Source organism: Protopterus annectens, chromosome 11.part0 (assembly GCF_019279795.1).
Source record: "Protopterus annectens isolate FY-2018-M chromosome 11.part0, PAN1.0, whole genome shotgun sequence".
NCBI lineage: Eukaryota > Metazoa > Chordata > Ceratodontiformes > Protopteridae > Protopterus > Protopterus annectens.
The window spans coordinates 789,851,622-789,867,087 of record NC_056745.1 but is presented as its reverse complement, the minus strand read 5'-3'; the positions used below and the strand labels follow the sequence as shown (position 1 = coordinate 789,867,087).

The following is a 15,466-nucleotide window of genomic DNA, read 5'->3' as shown; positions in this document are numbered from 1 at the left end:
AAGTTTAAACTATTTCTGGCTCCGTAAAGTCTGTTCTTCAATTTTTCCCTTAGAACTGCTCTACTTGCAATCTAAACAGCCTATTCTCTATCTGAAAAGCTCAGCACTTCACTCACCTAAATTCCCTTGAGTACCCATTTCCCTATAGGTCCTTTCTGACTCAGTTACACAGCAATCTTTTTCACTATTCTAGCATGTCGAAGGGTCAGTTGCTGGCATCCTCTCCTGTCCAGCTGGAGAATCTGGGAATCTTGAGGCAATGTTACAATTGCCTCATGTACACAGACAACCCTCTCCTCCTCCCAACAAATACTAATATATGCGAGAGATGCAACTATATAGCTAAACTGGAGGCTGAGCTCTCTCAACTCAGTACTGGCAAGACCAGTCAGGAGGAGAAGGTAACCACGCACACCACAAACCCAGTCTCACATAGAACTATCACAACTGCAAACCAAACACATAAACACACAAAAACATACTTGGAGGCGCTGATTAAAAATCTACCAAAACAGCAGAGGCCTCCAAAGCAGACACCCAAGCAACCGCCACCTCAAGACATAGCACAAGCAACACATAGTTCACAAAGTCAGTGAGCTAAACAGTCACAGCCCTTAAGGCCAAACAACATGCCAGACACACTTGTAATAGGTGACTCCATAGTCAGATACACTGATGTCCCGCTCACCAGACTGAACAAGGAAAAGGTCACAGTAAGCTGCCTGTCAGGCGCTAGAATCCCACCACATAACACAAGCACTCAGGTCACTCCACAGCAAGTACAAATATGACTCAGTCATTGTCCATGCTGGTGTGAATGACCTGAGACGTACCTCCCTGGACTACATGAAAAGAGACATAGAGGAGCTCTCTGATTATGTAGCCCAGGCCGGTATGACCCTGAGCAGCATCTTACCCTCGCCAAGAATGATGCCACAGTACAAAGACAAAATGATCAGTTTTAACAATTGGCTTAATTACTGGTGTCATTCTAAGGGGATCCAATGTCTGTCTGCTTGGGATGACATGCTTGACAAGCCACGCTGCTTCGCAAGGGATGGCTTGCACCTGTCACCCCTGGGCTTCTGGATATTGGCCAAGGCTCTTGCCACCCCCATAGTACCTTTTTTAGGCAAGGCACAAATTACAAACCTACCTCCCTAAAAAACACAAGTGGAAAAAAACTAAGGGTAATGCTGCTCAATGCCAGAAGTCTAAACCTCAAGATGCATGCTCTCGAAGCCCTCCTCAGTATGGAGAACATCGATGTCTGTGCAGTGACTGAAACCTGGTTCAAGGCTCCTGAGAGCACCCCAGCACTATCAGGTTTTACCTCATATCATGCTTTCCGGCCCCAAAACTTGGACCGAACCACAAAAGGAGGGGGAGTATCCATATTCATCAAAGATACCCACACCTCTAGGTTAGTGGCAACGCACGAAGCATCGGAAACCATCCAGGTGAAACTAACCATAGGCAAAACTGCCCTACAGTTTGTAGCATGCTACAGACCACCCTCTCAAACTCAGGAACCCCACACAGCCTTCCTGAGGACACTGGAGAGTATGAATGTCTCTCCAAATACCATCATATTGGGAGAATTCAACTACCCAAACATAGACTGGGAACATTACTCAAGCCCCAACACCCTAGCCCAAAGGTTCCTAGAATTCATAAACTCAAATGCAATGGAACAACTAGTCACCATTCCCACAAGAGGAGATAATATACTAGACCTGATCATCACAAACATGGGGACAAAATGCTCCACACCGGAAGTATATCCCTCATTGGTGAGATCAGACCATAAATTAATCTCACTGGAAATCCACATCTCGCCCCCACCCCATGCACAAAAGACCACAGTGAAGAACTTCTCAAAAGCCAGCTTCACACTTCTTAAGACTGAAGTGGTATCCTTCAAGGCCCCTGGGCCAGGGGAAACCACAACCCACAATGCTGAATCCTTTACAAATGCCTTCTACGAGCACGTTCAAGAATGCATGGATCATGCAATCCCAAATAAAACCAAGACCAATTCCCCCAAAGGCAGACACCCGGTCTGGTGGACCCCAGCCATAAACAAACTTTACAACAGGAGGAGGAAGCTACTACATGACAGAGCAAAATCCCTAAAAGGGAAGGCATCTCTGATCAATACTAGCAAAAAACTACGATCACTCATAAAATCATCCAAGGCCAACTTTGAGAGAAAAATCGCAAAAGACACAAAAGACAATCACAAGGCCTTCTTTAGCTATGTTAGTAACCTGGGTGGAAACTCCCAGATATGCTCAGAGTTAGTCCAAAATGACACAAAATACACTGAACCCACAGACATTGCCAACATACTGGCAGACAGGTTCAGTGCAAATTTCTCCTCCTCCTCCCCCCCAAAAGGAGAAAAATCTATCCCAGCAGAGTGTAGCCTCCCTAACATCTCAGATGCCCAGGTGAGAGCCGCCCTCTCTAACGCTAAAAACACAGCATCAATGGGACCAGACGGTGTCCCGGGCTGTGTGCTACATGAACTCCAAGAGGAACTAAACCCACACGTAAGGCTGCTGTTTAATCTTAGCTTTACCACAGGATACATACCCAAAGAGTGGTGAACAGCAACAGTGGTCCCACTCCACAAAGGCGGTGCTTCTACGGACCCTGGAAATTACCGCTCCATAAGCTTGATGAGCCTGGTCTGCAAAGCTATGGAGAGGATCACTATGGAACTCATAAACAAAGACATTGGGGACCTACAGACATTGGATCCTACCCAATTTGGCTTTGTCAAGGGCAGATCCTGCCTTTTGAACTTGGTCGACTTTTTTGAAACAGTCACTAAGGCCATTGATGAGGGTAAGGCAGTTCACACAGCCTACCTTGACCTTGCAAAAGCTTTCGACACAATACCCCACTCGGGCATCATAGACAAACTCACCAGCTTAAATGTAAATCCATATGTCACAAGATGGGTTGCAAACTGGCTCAAGGACAGTACCCACAGGGTCAGAGTTGCTGGAGCCATGTCAGACTCTAAGCCGTTCACAAGCAGTGTCCCACAGGGCTCAGTCCTGGGACCCCTCTTGTTCGGCATTTATTTTTCCGAGGTGCAGGCAAACATAGGAGGATTGTGGCTGATAAAGTTCGCAGATGACTGCAAACTGGGCGCCATAATTGACACTCCAGCGGACACTAGCATCCTACAGAGAGGCCTCATAGAAACAGATAATTGGTGCCAGAGCCATGGCCTCAAGCTGAACACCAAAAAATGTATAGTCATACCCTTTGGGAAAAACAAGGTACCCACAAATTACCACATAGGCGGTAATCCATTAAGTACGGAAGAGTTAATCAGGGACCTAGGGACCCAAGTTGACAGTAACCTCTCATTTGACACTCACATTGCCAAAGTGGTTAGGAAGACCTTCTATATTGCCCACCTTATCATGAAGGGATTCACATCTAGATCAGGAGAGGTCATTGTGCCCCTGTACTCTTCTCTTATCAGGCCAATGATTGAGTACAATGCCCCATTCGGGATGTATCTTACCCGACACCTTCAGCAGTTGGAAAGACTCCAAAAGTTCCTCACCAAGAGGATAAAGGGTCTCAAACATATGTCATATGCTGCCCGGCTGAAGAAACTCCAGCTCTATTCAGTCGCTTACCACCTACTCAGAGGTGATCTGTGCCTGACGTACAAGGCCATGTCCAATCCGGAATTAATGGACATGCTCCACCTCAGAAAATCCAAATCCATCAGAGCCACGAGAGCAAAAGACTTGAACCTCAACGCAGAAATAAATAGGATGTGCTGGAGGGACAGATTCATAACCCAGAGGCTCCCTACACTCTGGAACAGAATCCCAGTCCATGTTAGGCAGAGCCCCTCACTAACTCTATTCAAGAGAAATCTTGACGAGTGGATGGGAGATCGTAGGTTTACCCCGGGGGTCATCTCTGTGTCACTACTAGACAGAGGCACAGTAAACTAAACCCTAAATGGGCATAGTATTCTCATCCTAAGGGGTGGTGTAAGCCACACACACTCTGGCTAGGCTTATAAATGCCCTAGGGCAGATAGCCTAGTATGAACCTATGAGCCTATGAACCTATGAACTACTGCTACTTTATTGCATGAGACAAGTATAAATGGCATTCAGGTGTAATAATAAAAGAAAGATAGTTAAGGCAATGCATAGCCACAATAGTGATTGTAAATAATGTAAAGAAAAATGGTGATTGCATTCTGTATTTTATCCACCATACAAATGTAATATAAATGTATTCTTTTAAACAAAATGTATTTGACAAAACATTTTTGGTTAAGCACATCTTGCCAGTAATATCAGGACCTGGTCTAATGCCCCTTTGGTTAAGTGATATCACACCCCATAAGTATTTATGCACATGCTCACAGAAGAAAAAACATATACTAAAAAATATTCCTGCTGCTACAATGAATGAATAAATGACTTTCAGGCATAATACTACAAAAAAATCTAAAACAAGGTATAGCAAGAGTAGTATTTGTAAGTAGTATTTGTCAGTATGAAAAAATAACAATAATTATTGCATACTGTTTTTGTTTAACATAGAAATGAGTGTATTTCTTAAGAAAAAAAAAACATGCATGTGGCAAAGCAATTTTGGTTAAGCTAAACTTACCAATAATAACACCCCTAGGTCAAATGCTTCTTTACTTTATTTCTTTCCCATTTATGCACATTTACAGATACAAATTCCTCATGAGCAGCCCAGGTTCATATCTCCCAAGTTAGAAAGCATTCACCGTCTACCCATCCTGTGAAATAATTACAGAGCTGGGCAGTGACACCCATTAGGTATTAGGTTAATTATTAGGTTAGGTGTTAGGGGTTAGGAAATTAACTTTTTCCCCCACTGTAGTGAGATCCTGGAGTTGGTATATTTAATTTACGGGGGTGTGGGGGTGACCCCCACTTGCAAGGTACAGGGGGGCTTGCCCCCCTGCCCCCCTGCAGAAACATTGTAAACAGTGTGTGGGATGTTATTTATAGTTACTTTGTAGTGTTCAATGTTTTGAGATTCAATGTTATGAGTTTTAGATGTTTTAAAGTTTAGATGTTATGGTCTTGATGTTTTGGGTTTAGATGTTATGAGGAGTAGATGTTTTCATATGTAACCGGTCCAGTATATTTTTGTGATGCAGCATTGTGGTAGGACTGTCTCTAAATTAGAAATAGTTGCAGTGAGGTGCACATTTCTTTTCTTAATATGGCCATGTGTGTTTGCAACTAATTTCAGCTTTAGATAATAAGAGCTGCCTGTTTTTATGTAAGTGATCGTATAGTAGGCTATACCTGACTACAGAATGTCAACAAACATTTGTTTAAACCTTGATACATTTGTTAGTGATGTGGGGTTACGAAAAATTCATTCAGGCTGCTAGAGTTCATATGGTTCATATCTGAGTGACAGTCAATTGTTCCTTCTAGAAACTGCAGCTCCTCCAGCAATATGCATTGTGTCTTGTGGAATAAAAAGCCTTAAAAGAGATATGTTTGTAGTGGTGATATGTTACTGAATCAAACAAAAGGTTAACAATGCTAATGCCCTTATAAATGATGCATAGACTTGAAAGGCCAAAATATCTTAAAATATATTATGTATTCTAAATGGATTGCAGTCTGAAATGAAACAATTTGATATGAAACAAAGTAAGGGAGGATATGAAAATCATATGCAACACACAAAAACTAGACAAGTTTAGGGTAATAGAGCATGACATAGGTTTACATGGATATAGACATGTCCTATAAATATCAGTATGACTTGCAGTTATATTATATAATTAATAATGCGTGTAGGATGTGAAGACCTTCACAATAATAACTAGTTATATATACTTTTTTAATTTTGAGAGTCTGTAAGTGGTGTTAATACCATAGCTTAAAACTTTGAAGCATAGACTATTTGGTACATACACACACAAACAAATAGTCTCACAGGCACACAGACAGACAAGAGATACACACACACACACACACACACACACACACACACACACACACACACACACACACACACACACACACACACACACACACATTAAGCCTAAGAATTTATGGATATGTTTCAATATCTGTAAATCTTGTTGAAAAATGACTAGGTGATGTTTTCACGAGGTGCTTAAAGCTGAAGTTCTGCAACAGTTTATTTATAGCTGGTTGATAAGACTCTATTTCAGGTCAGTATGTTCCCCTCTTGTCTGCCTTCTTTATTAAAAGTCTTGGCATACACTTCTGTTTCCATGTAAGGCTGCCTCTCACCCCTCTCTGAGTCTTTGCACTTGAAATGAAAGGTTCTGGAAATAGTTTTTACTGCAAATCTGAGATTAGATGCATTTGTTAAGCCAAGTGATTCAGTTATATACTTAGAGAATTATAAAACATAAATAACAATCTAATTCAGAACTGACCGAACGTGTATCATGAAAATGAAAAATAGCTCAAGTTTTTAAATTTACTTTAACAATAGAAATGACATTAAATCTCTGCATTCAGCAAATCCCCCATTTATCCATCTCACTCGCCTCCACACCAACATCGAATACCCCCCACACCCCCACCCCACACACACAAACACATCCTCACTCTAGTATTCCTGCACTAATACACTTCATTTTTAACATTTATGCTTATTCATAATATTCTGTTAAACATAACTTGTAATTTATGATGAGTAGATGAGTATATACAGATATATTATTTAAATGTAATAAAACATTATTGTAGTTTAATTGTTATGCAAAAAACAGGAAGGAGGATTTGTTTTTAGATTTTGTTACGATTTGAATTGTATATTGAGACTATTAGTTCAGTCATATATAGGCAGCATACATGAAGTATATATTATGTGCAATATTGGTTATATATATTTTTTTATTATAGGTTGTAGCTCTTAGATTTGTTGAGATTAAATATAATTACTTAATGATAGCTTTTTCCACTAAACAATATCAAGTATTGAAAAACAAAATGTAAATTCTATGCTTCTGCTTTAATATGACTATATGTTAATTGTATATATATGCTCCAGCACATCTTGGTTTGTTCTGCTTTGATCTGAGCTGATGTGCTGTGGTTGCAAGGAATACACATTTTTTTTAAGAAGCATTTTGACTTTAAGAATATAATTGATTCATTCATTTGGATCAATTAATCAATTAACAGATATAGTTGAATGATATATAAGTCAATAGTGTTTCAGAGTGTTTTAAACTTGTCTGAAGAAGCGTGCATTTGGCAGCACGCGAAAGCGCTTACATCCTGGATTTTATGTGAATTAAAGCTTTTTCATCAATCGTGGTGTTGGTCTACTTCGTTTTTACTACATCCTCACATAGTGTTTCAATAATGAAGAGGTCTGGAAATTAAGTAACAAAACATAATGCATCACTCAATGAAGACTAAATACACAACCAGAAAGAATATTACCTGAATGAACACTCCCCATCTGGTTCTCTGTAGACTCTTAAGGGTGATAAAGGAATTGAGTTCAGTCCAACAATTAAGTTTTGTTATATTTGATTTTTTTTTTCTTGAATACAGGTAGTACAGACACTGTTAAACAGTTAGATATATTCACAAAATCTTTGATGATTTCAGGTTTATGGTGTGTCAAAAAAAAAAAAAAAAAAAAAGAAAAGCAATTTTGCAGAAAGCTATGCAAATTAAGTGTAAATTAGCTTAAAGTTCATATGACCCCTTTATAAGTTTCATCTTCCCTTACATGATGTCATTGTTTTATTCTATGCATGTATGACCATAAAATATTTTCTACCAGTTTATATTCTGACCTCATGTTTTTGAAGATTCTACCTAAAATGATTTAATTTAGTTACATTTTCTTTACCTTATACATAGGAGTTGTACGATTTATGGATAACCTGAGAACTGTTCCTGTGGACATTTGCTTTATCCATTTTTACTTTTCCATACTGCAGAACTCCCTCTGCTTTGAACATCTGGAAAATGGTATCAGTATGACGTTGCATCCGTAGACTCTTCACTGCTTTGCTTCTATTCAATCCATTTACCATTATATTTTCCAGGATCCAAGTCTTTGCTGTTTGCTCATTACAGCAGATTTGAAACTGGCTGTAAATTGTTAAGATGTTGCTACTATTTAATTGAGACACATCCAATGAAAATCAAATTCAAGTATTGCCTGCTTTGCAACTCTTGTAGCCTTCAGTTTAATCCATACTTGCTCATAAAGCCATTTGTGTTTTGCTTGTTTCAAAGAATATTTCCAGGTTAAAAATCTTGCAATGATGTTGCAAAGAAAATCAGCTGGCAGATATTCAGTTTACACAATAAAATGAAGTTTATACTTCATCTTCTGCTATGCGTTAGTGGCTGTCTGTGAGAGAAGGATTACCACTTTTCATTTTTCTCTCTGCTGTCGTTTAGACAGCTTATCAACTGTCACAGATACAGACATTCGTAAATAGCTACACTTGGCATCGACTCGTTACAGCTAGTGTAGCAGAGCTGCTGATTCAAGTGCAGTGTACATCACATATGCAACAGATAGACTAAAATTAAACAAGAAGGATTTCAGTATCACTTGTTACCACATTAATGACCACAACAGTACAACATTTTCCAGAATGAACAGAAAGGAAAACACATTAACTCTGTGGTGTTGAATAAGTTCACACAAGGAACAGTGTCCATATTATATGTTCATAGGCTTACAGGTGTGTATTAGGCTAACATTATAGTATGAATATGCTTGGGAGATGAAACATTTACAAGCAGGGGCTTAGGAGATGAAACATTTACAGGCTGCCTGTGTCCATTCATGGCACAGGTACCAAGCCAGGAATGAAATTCCTGTTTCCCATCCAATTATAATCAAAACTTAGAACTAGGGCAAATACTTGACTGGACAACAACGACAATACTGGGGTGTTAACATATAGAACATAAAAGTAAAAATAAGGCATAAGAAAAAACAAACATCAACAAGAGTGTTTAGGATTTCTGAAATTAAGCATTATCATTGCTGCCTGGAAACAAATGCCATTCTTATGAAATAGATTGCTTAAGCCTTCAGTTTAGTTTAATATTGCATACACTCCTAAAACATGTTGTTTTACAAAACATTTATCTATTTTCAACAAATAATAATGCATGCAGGAAGCAGCCCCATGGCATAAAGGGATGAAACCATGGATATGATCTAGATATTCCATGACTGACTGGTGTTATGGATACTGAAGACGAAGTGTGGATGAATATGATCTTGAATACCGACATCAGGTCATTCTGGTGGTAGTGAGTAATCCCAACGTGAACAATTAATGATTCCTGTCAGAGAGTAAGTGATTGTTGGAGCAAGGTGCTAGGGCAGACTCATGATGTTAAAGCAGTCCACATGATGAGGGATTGTTTATTACATTAGTAGGAACACACACACGCACACACACACACACACACACACACACACACACACACACACACACACACACACATACACAAACACAAATATACACACTTACACACAAGCACAGACACGCACACACATGCACGCGTGCATGCACGCACACAAACATACACAGATATATACAACTCATACCCAAGGTAACTGTCAGTTGCCTACTGGGAGCATTTAGGTGTGATAGGAGGGAAAACTTCACAGGACCAGTAAACTGACCCATCTGTCAAATTCAGAAGAACAAATATATTAGACATTCAGCACAAAAATGAATGAATTGGAGTTTTTTTATTTTTTCCCCAGTTCAATGAATTATGTGTTTCATCCTTGGAGGATTGAAAGACCTAATGAAGCATAGGAAGGAGAGAGCATGTCTTAAGGATGATTAAAAAATAGCTAATTCAGCTTTTTTGATATTCCACTTATTATTATATTTCAGTATTGACTTGTTTTCTTTGTTAAAGAATAATTTGTAGTGCCAGCAGCTCTGCAGTTTGTCTATTGCCTAATATCTTAACAGGGAAAACGATGTGGATTTTCATTCTTACAAAATGATCGATTGCCTTTAAATCACTTACTAACTGCAGTTAGTAATGGCCATTGGTTTCATTCTCATTTGACTTGAATGCATGGATGTTGATGCAAGACCTGTTTTATAGACCATTAAAGTGAATTAATATATTTGTGCCTGATTTGGGGCCTTTGTTTCCCATAATTTTTGTTAGTCCTAGATTTTTGAGCAAAACAGGTGGCAGTTATAGCAGAACGTCTCTTAATCTACTATAAATTGCGGTATATACATATATAGGGGTATGGGTATTGACAATTATGTATGGTGGGTTTTCAGTCTTGCTCTTAGACTCTAAACTAATGTGCTCTGTCACCCTTTGTACAGGCCAGTATGTGATGTAATGTGTGTGTGTGTGTGTGTGTGTGTGTGTGTGTGTGTGTGTGTGTGTGTGTGTGTGTGTGTGTTTGTATAGGCTGGGGCAAATCTCAGGGGGTCAGAGGTGGGTGGAACACAAGTGGTGCTTACATATTTATGAAAGTACCACTTTATGAATATATTTTATATAAAACAGTATAGACTACTAGTGCTTTAAGTAGGCCTTACTTGCTACTACCAGTGCATAGTATCTTTAGGTGGAACACTTACTGGCAAAATCATTTTTCTGTTTTTGTTAACTGATTTAGTTGATGTGGTCAGTTTTTCTCTGATGCTTATCTGGTAGTCTTGTATTTAAGAAGGGGCTATTTTACTATGCATAGAAAGCATTCCATTACTTGATGTTTTGAATGGTTTGCTTGACCTTTGGTAACATTTGCTTTATTGTTTCATTATTAATTAAAGGTTTGCATCACTAATTCTAAATGTGTTTCCCTCCATAGGATGTTTTTATACTTAGTTTTGGAAAGGTGAGTATAAGAAATGCTTTTCAGTTTGCTAGTGACTTCATAAGTAAATGCTTGTTTCTTTTCCAGAAAGCATCATATCTTGTTAAACAAACATTCAAGCACCTTTTTTCTTGTTTGTTTACATCACAAAATGTTTATGCTGTTGTGTTTTTGGTTTGACTTCAATGTTCTAGGATGTATGCATTAGATTGTAATTCAGCACATTTCAAGATAACATATGATACTGCAACATTTCTTTGTAAGCAGCGAAATAAACTTTCTTTGCATGCTATATACACAGGTCTTTACTAAAGCATATATACTGGCCTTAACATTTATAGGTTCATAGGTTGGTACTAGGCTATCATCCCCAGGGCCTATACAAGCCTAACCATAACAATTCCCTGGCTATTTCTTCCCACAGTATTTACTTCCCTGGACCCCTGTCTAGCAGGGTGACTAACATGATCCCCAGAGTGAATTTGCTATCCCCCATCCAATCATCAAGGTTCCTTTGGAAGAGGGCCAAAGAGGTGCTCTGCTTGACATGTACGGGCAGTCTATTACAGAGTCTGGGGAGTCTCTGGGTCAGGAACCTATCCCTCCAGCATGTTTTGTTCACTGCGATGACAAGGTTTAGATCACTGGAGCATATGTCTCTGAGGGATTGGAATTTCTTTAGGTGTAGCATGTCCAACAGCTCTGGGTTTGACATGGCCTTCTATGGTAAGCAGAGATCACCTCTGAGTAGACGATATACAACAGAGCATAGGAGGATTTGTTTTTAGATGGTCAGCATAGGGAAACTGCTTTAGGCCTGTGATTCTTTTAGTGAGGTATTTCTGTGGCTTTTCCAGTTGTTGCAGATGTCTTGAGAGGTACATACCAAATGGGGTGTTGTATTCTATAATGGGTCTAATGAGGGATGAGTACAGTGGGACAATGACCTCCTTTTTTCTGGATGAAAAGCCCTTAGTTATGAGGTGTGCTACATAGAATGATTTCCTGAATGTTGTGTTGATGTGATTATCGAAGGTGAGACCACTGTCCACCTGTGTCGCTAAGTCTCTAATCACACTTTCGGTGTTTAGTGCACTGCCACCTATGTGGTAATTCACAGGTACATGTTTTTACCCAAAGGGGATAACTATACATATCTTGGCATTGAGATTGACCCCATAGCTCTGTCACCAAGCATCTGTTTCTGTAAGCTCCTTTTGTAGAATATCCACATCATTTGGGGATTCAGTAATGGCTCCCAATTTGCAGTCATCTGCGAACTTTGTTAGCCAGAGTCCCTTAGTGTTGGCCTGTACTTCAGAGAAGTAGATGCCAAACAAGAGCGGTCCCAGGACTGAACCCTGAGGTACTCCTCTTGTCACTTGTCTGGAGCTGGATTTGGAGTTGGCTACTTTTGCAGGGTGGGTTCTGTCAGCAAGCCAGTTGGCAACCCATCAAGTGATGTAGGGATTAATGCCCAGCTTAGTAAGTTTATCTATGATTTCAGAGTGGGGGTGGGCGTCGAAGGTTTTGGCTAGGTCTGGCTAGGCTGTGTGGACCAACTTACCCTTGTCCACAGCTTTGGAGACTGATTAAAAAAAGTCAATCAGGTTCAGGGACAAAATCGGCCATTCAAGAACCCAAACTTTATGGGGTCCAGTGTTTCAAGGTTGCCAATGTCTTTGTTTATAAGTTCCATGATAATACGTTCCATGGTCTCATAGATCAGGCTCGTCAGACTGATGGGGTGGTAGTTCCTGGGTTCCCCTTGTGGAGTGGGATAACTGTAGCTGTGCGCCACTCAGTGGGCACGAAGCCTGAGGTGGGGCTATGATTAAACATGACGCTGTTGAGGTGGCAGTTTATTTTGTAGTTCATGTAGTACACAGCCTGAGTTGTCATCTGGTCCCATAGATGCTGTATTCTTAGCTTTGTAGAGTGTGTGTTTTACCTGTGTGGCCATTATTATTGCAATTTGGCAATCTTTCTGTATTGAGATGGGCCCTTTAGGGGGTGAGAGGAGGGGTGAAGTCTGCCCTGAATCGATTTGCCAGGATATTGGCAATATCCTTGGGATCAGTATATTTAATGCCATTCTGTTGTAGCTCAGAGCAGCTCTGAGTATTTCCATTTAGATTCTTGACATAGCTATAGAATGCCTTGTGGTTGTCCTAGGAATCTTTGGCAATTTTCTTTTCGTAACTAGCTTTGGAGAATTTTATGAGAGATCTCAGCTTCTTACTGAGGCTGGTAAGGGAGTTTTTAGCATACTGGGATTTTCCTCTTTTCTGCAACAGTTTCTTCCTTTTGTTGTAAAGTTTGTTTATGGCAAGGGACCACCAGATTGGCTTCCTTTTTTTGGAGGACAGGGTCTTGGTTCTATTGGGGATGGCACGATTCATGCACGAGTGAATGTGCTCGTACAGTGCCTTAGTATAGGATTCAGCAGTCAAACTTTCAGTTCCCGTCTGCATGGGTGTCATAAAGTTTGTCACTTCTGACTTGAGTAGCATGAAGATGGCTTTGGAGAAGTCTTTTATGGAGGTTTCCTTACTGGGGGGTGGGGCTGGGATGTGGATGTCAAGGGTGATTAGCTTTTGGTCAGACCTGACCAACGAGGGGGTGACCATAGCTGTGGAGCATCGATTTCCCATGTTGGTAATGACCAGGTCTAGGATATTGGAGCCCCTTGTGGGACTAAGGATTAGTTGATCCTGGCCATTGGAATTTAGGAATTCCAAGAACCGTTTGGCAAAGGTGTTGGTAGACGAGTAGTTTTCCCAATTATTGATCGGGTAGTTGAAATCACCCAGTATTAGGGTGTTTGGTTGTATCTTAATATTTTCCAGTATGTTTATAAATGTGTAGTGAGAATCTTTGGGCATGGTGGGGGATCTGTAGCAAGCAACAATTTGGATTGCAGTCTTACCTAGTGTTAGTTGCACCTGGAGAATTTCAGATGCATTGTGTTGGGCAACGAGCCTAGTGTTGTGAATATCCTTGGTGAATATGGACACTCTTCCACCTTTAGTGTTTCAGTCCTGGTTTGGTGGCCGAAAAGTGTGGTAAGAGTTGTAGCCTGGTATTGCAGGGGTGCTCTCTGGTGCCTTGAACCAGGTCTCAGATACTGCACAGATATCAATGTTCTCCATTTTTAGGAGTGCCTCAAGAGAGTGCATTTTGAGGTTTAGACTTCTAGCATTGAGTAGCATTACCTTCAGATTTTGCATGCTTGTACCTGTTACGGTGGTGGTTTAGTCCTTTTAACATTGACTAAAAAAAGGCACTATAGGGGTGGCAATAGCCTTAGCCAGTAACCTGAATCCCAGGGGCGACAGGTGCAGACCATCTCTGGCAAAGTATTGTGGTCTGTTGATCATGTCGTCCCAGGCAGACAGATACTGGATCCCCTTTGAATGACACCAGAAGCTTAGCCAATTGTTGAAGTCAATCATTTTGTCCTTATACTGTGGTATCATTCTGGGTGAAGGTAGGATGCTTCTCATGGCTAGGGTCATACCATCTTGGGCCACATGATCCGAGAGCTCTTCCATGTCAATTTTCATGTAGTCCAGGGAGGTACATCTCAAGTCATTCACTCCAACATGGATAATGAAAGAGTCATATTTGTACTTGTGGAGTGACTTGAGTGCATGCGTTATGTGGTGGATCCTGGCACCTGACAGGTAGCTGTCTGTAATTTTCTCCTTTTTCAGCCTGATGAGTGGGATATCAGTGTGCCTGACTATAGAGTTACCTATGACTAAAGTGTTGGGTACGTTGTCTTGCCTTAGGGGCTGTTGTTGGGTGGCACACTGGTGTTGTGAGCTATGTGACACTTTGGTTGTGATTTGTGTCTGTTTGCATTTCAGCTTTGAAGGTCCTTGTTGCTTGGACAGGTTAATGCTAAGGGCCACCACATATGTGAGTTTAGTGTTGCTATATGTGGGTGTTGGTAGTGTGGGTTTAGAAGGGCTATGTGTTGCTTTAGGTGTAGTGCAGGTGTTAACCTTCTCCTCTTGACTGTCTAGCACAATCGTGGGTGGAGAGAGCTTTGCTTCCAGTTTAGCTATGTAAGTGCATCTCTCGCAGGTTGTAGTGTTGGGTGGTGGGAGGAGAGGGTTGCCTGTATACATGAGCCAATTGCTGCATTGCTCCAGTATGCCGAGATTCACCAGGTGGGCAGGAGAAATCACCTGAAGCTGACCCTTGGACATGCCTGGTTTGGTGCTTTTTTTTGTGAAGTACAAGAGCTGTTTTCCCTTACCCTAGCAAGGTAGTTTGCAATTATAGGCTGTTTAGTGCCTATGATTAATTTCTTCTTATTAACAAGGAGAGTTGAGTGCTTGTATCAGTTTAAAACTTCCTACTGCTTCCCAGCAGGTTTTAAAGCAAGTGCTAGTCACAGGGATGCTTAAAGATAAGATGAAAAACTGGTTTATCCTAAACACTGCAGTGTGCACTAGAGGAGTTAGATGTGAAAGTAGCTAACTTAAGTTTTACCTGTCTAAAAAGTTAAGTTTTAGTGGAGAGTCACTATTTTACTATTTTATTATTTTTTTCTTTACACACTAGTGGTTAAACTTGT

At 40.4% G+C, this 15,466-nt stretch overlaps 1 protein-coding gene across 6 annotated transcripts in view; it reads right to left on the bottom strand.

The window, feature by feature from the left end:
* The window catches only part of CHRM2 (cholinergic receptor muscarinic 2), a 2,909,771-nt gene that overhangs the window by 1,005,652 nt on the left and 1,888,653 nt on the right, over positions 1-15,466 (bottom strand). The window contains exon 1 of one of the 6 annotated variants that reach the window (XM_044088215.1): positions 7,894-8,496. The exons of the other annotated variants lie outside the window; for them this stretch is intronic. The gene's annotated coding sequence lies outside the window, so the exon portion shown is untranslated. Of the gene's footprint in view, positions 1-7,893; positions 8,497-15,466 lie in introns of those variants that run through there. 6 annotated transcript variants of the gene reach the window in all.